We start from the raw sequence: 4387 nt of genomic DNA on the forward strand, positions 1-4387 counted from the left end.
CACACCCATCCTGATTACTCCAGTCACTGAATCAGTCCACCTCATAGAGGGTCTTCCCCCTCCTGCACCGTCCCTCCACTCTCCCAAGCATGATGTCCCTCTCCAAGGACCCGTCCCTCCTTACAACATGTCCAAAGTATGTCAGACGAAGCCCCAGAATCTTACACACATATAACAATAGTGATAGTGTTTGGGGTTGTTTTGTTTTGTTTTTTACTACATTGGCTAGACTTAAAGGTGTTTGGATTACATTCATTAGTGAAGGGTCTCCAGGAAAAAGGAATCAAATGTGTGTGTAAAGCCACAGAGTCATGAAACAGCTCCATGTTTTAGGAATGGCTGAATCTCAGAGCAATGACAGGAGATGAAAATGATAGATGGGTGGAACCAAATGGCAAAGGGGAAGTAGTTTCAGCTTTACACAATATAAACCTTTTGAAATATCAGAAGATATTTAAAAATCATTTCCTTATTTGAAAGGTGATTTCAATTGTTGTATAAAAGATGATTTGAAGTAGACAAGGAACTATTACAATTCAGTAATAGAGACAACAACAAATGAGAATATATTGAAGAATTGCTTAAAATGCAGAACCAAGACAACATGGCAGTCAGCAATTTTGGGCTAATAAACAGGAAGAGTTAATGATGTGTTTCTACTAAGTGTTCTTAATTTCTACTAGGTATTCTCAACTAGAAGAGGAACTAGAATTAGAGTGGGAATAGATGTTAAAAAATTCAAATTTAAGTATGCTGAGTTTAAGGTACTTTGTGAATATCTAATGTAAATAATCCATAAAGCATTGAAAACTGAAGTGATCAAAGAATATTTGCTGGAATTTTTTTATTCATTTATGTCTAGAATAGAGTTGATAATGGTAGTGAATGAGAATTAAGGATATTTCAGTTAAGGGAATTTTTTTTTACTTTAAAAAGTTTAATTGGTTTACTTATGATTATTCATATACATTGAGTTTTATACAATCATTCTTATGCTTTGTATTTTATATAATTCATTACTATTGATCTATGACCATTATCACTCCTCCTCTTGAAGTCCTTATCCTTCCTATTCATTCACCCCTTCCTTTGCCTGCTAACTTCTGCTCTCCTAGTGATTTTTCCCCCTTCTCCTTTTTCTGGTCCCTTTACCCAATTATCCTCCTGTTTTCACAGTTGTGGTCTTATGCAGTATTTGTCCTTACATGACTGAGCTATTTCACTCAACATAGTGCTCTGTAGACTCTCCTATGTTAAATAGTATTTTGTAAAATTTTTGCTCCTTAGTGCTTGTATAGTATTTCTTTAAATGTACCACAATTTCTCAATCTGTTAGTTTATTGACGAGCATTTAGGCTGTTCCCATTTTCTCACTATTGTGAATAACGCTACTATGACCACAGGTGTAATAAATAACGCTATATGAGCATAGGTGTACATTTCTCCATTTGTGTCTCAGTTCTGATTTCTTTGGGATATATTCCTAGCAGTAGAATGTTGTTGTTTGTTGTTGTGTACAATTGAGTCAGAATTGATGCAGCTGACTCTCCAGTGGGTATTCAGAGGCAGTTAACCATACAAGAGGAGACTGCCCATTTTTCTCCCTTGAGGAAACTGGTAGACATGAACTGCATGCCTTCGGGATTGTAGCATAGCTTCTTGCTGCTAGACCATAAAGGCCAATTGTTTATGCAAAAATTAAAGATGACCACGTCAGATCACAAAACAGAAGATGACTTCATCATTGCGTAACTGCCAAACACATCATTGCATAACTGCCAAGCCACTAAGAAGCACTACACAGCCACATTGTTCCATAGCTTTCACCATCACAGCCAGCATTGCTCTTGCCTCATCACTACATGATCATTTCTGCCAATATATGTTGTTGACATGCAAAATAGCAGATTTTCTTTTACTATCAAATATCAAATGAGATAGTAAGAGTATATGTTTAAAGACTAGAAAATTTAGATCAGAGTGGTAAATGAGGTTAATATATTTTTCAATAGACTACTGGCAGGAGAAGATCCTCAGCAACTTGGATTGATGCAGTGACTTTAACAATGAGCTTGAGTCCATCAGAGACCGTAAGGGTGGTGCAAGATAGGACAAGGGTGTTGATAGGATCCCTATGAGCTGTAATTAATGCAATGGCACCTAACACTAACAACACGTTTTCCAAAAGATGAAAAATATAATCAAATATCATCTCACTCAACAAATGCAACTGAAAGTATTTCAAATCTATGCCTACAATTATCTAGTATCAGAGAGAGACTGAAATAACAGTGACACCAGCTAATGTTTACTCTGGAGAGCATACTTAAGCTTTCAGCTGTTAACTGAGAGATATATGGTTCAAAACCACTCAGAGGCAACACAGAAGAAAGTCCTGGAGACCTACCTTTCAAAACAATCTCCCTATGGCTTGCAGTTCTGCTCCTATATGCATGGGGTTTCTATAAACTATAATCGACTTGACAGCAGTTGATTGGATTCTTTTTTAGGTTTTCAAGGTACTGCTGTAAGAATGTTAAGGAGGCCTGTGGCATAGTGTACAAAGTTTCAGGCTGCTAACCAAAAAGCTTACCAGTTTGGATCCACCAGCTGCTCCATGGAAGAAAGAGGGGCAGTCTTCTCCCATAAAGATTTACAGCCTCAGAAACCTGATGCAGGGCTGCTATGGGTCAGACTCAGTGGCAGTGGGATTTTTTGGTTATAAGGATTTTATAAGGCAAGGTTCAGAGCTATTGTTCATAGAGTCACTATGAGTCATTGTTGATTTAATGGCACATAACCACCACCACCACAACAATAAACATATATTCATTTGCTCTTCTCACGAATCATATAAAATAGATATACTAATTATTGCCATTTAATGGGTTGAAAAACAAGGCTCTGAATTAGTCCATAACTTGTTTAGGGTCATACAGCTAATAAACACAGAATTAGAAGGCTGGCTATGCAGACCCCATCTTCAATCACTTCACCCCATTGCCAACCATGTACCACTGCTGCCCTGACTGCAAACCTTCCCTTTAAGGATCATCCATTGCCTACTGGCCCCAAAGGAGGACTACTCATCCCCTTAGCAGCACTGGCACAAGTCACAACTAATCATAAAGGCCTTTCCTATGTTATAAAGAAGGAAGCGCTGGTGGCCTAGTGGTAAGAAGCTGTGTTACAAGCCCAAAGTTATGTGATTTGAATCCACCAACTGCCTCATGGGAGAGGATGGGCAATCTCCTCCCATTAGATTAATTGTTTGTGAAAACCTGCTGGAGGATCCGCTATCAATTGATCCTTACTTGGTGGCACACAACAACAATATTATAAAGGAGAATAAAATGGAAACATAGGAAGAGGACTCAGAAAACCAAACTGATTCATGAAACTTAAGTCTTTTTATGAAGCTTAAGTCTTTTTGTCCTAGTCTGCATAATCTCCTTGGGATAATACATTCACCCCAAGGACTAGCATGCTTGTAGGACCCTTGCCTGAGATCTTCAATTTACAGCCGGTAAAAATACCCTTGAAAACATATACTATGAGAGCAACTATCTTGACCACTAACTGGTTCCTGATCTCACTGTTTTTAAAAATGTCATACTATTCTCTCTATAATTTTCCAAAAGATCTTTCTCAGTTCTGAAGGTTCACCTGTTACCCAAGTGAATAACATAATCCTTTATTTTACTAGTGAGATTTCTCTCTCTTTGCCCATCCCCTCAACACCCAGAAGCAAATGTTTCACTTCAGGGTATTTAAAGTACATTTCCTAATGCACAACACCAGACATTGTGTCCCATCAAACGCAAAACTCATTGCTGTCAGGTTGAACACTGGGTATAAAGGAGTAAGGATCAGGACTGATGACACAAACTAGGCTGAGTGCCCGTTTACAGGAGGTGAACACAATCCCAATGTGTCAAGCTCACATTACAGGGAAACAACTTCATTGTGTTGAGAGAGCTGGGGAAATAGTGGGGAGAATGGAATTGTTCTTGTCAAATGTCTATGACATGAGGAAGAAGCCATCCAGGTGAGATACTGAATGGACAGCTAAGAGTGGACGCCGGTACTATTGTCGTCATGTACCACCTAGGAGATTCTCTTTCATGGAGACCCTATGGGTGCAAAGCACCTGAACTGCTGCATAGAATTTTTAAGACTGAGAGCTTTTGGAAACACATCACCAAGCCTGTATTCTGAGGTTCCTCTTGTTGCTGTTAACTGTTGTTAGGTACAGTCCAGGCTGAACCGACTCATAGCTGACCTCCTAACACGTTTTCAGAGGCCGTAAATGGCATGGGAGGAGAATGCCCATTTTGTTCTCTCACAGCTATTGGATCTAATCCTGCTGCCTTTGGGTTGTTGCTGC

Source organism: Elephantulus edwardii, unplaced genomic scaffold (assembly GCF_000299155.1).
Source record: "Elephantulus edwardii isolate Elephantulus edwardi_28Jun2011 unplaced genomic scaffold, EleEdw1.0 scaffold00008, whole genome shotgun sequence".
Classification (NCBI taxonomy): domain Eukaryota; kingdom Metazoa; phylum Chordata; class Mammalia; order Macroscelidea; family Macroscelididae; genus Elephantulus; species Elephantulus edwardii.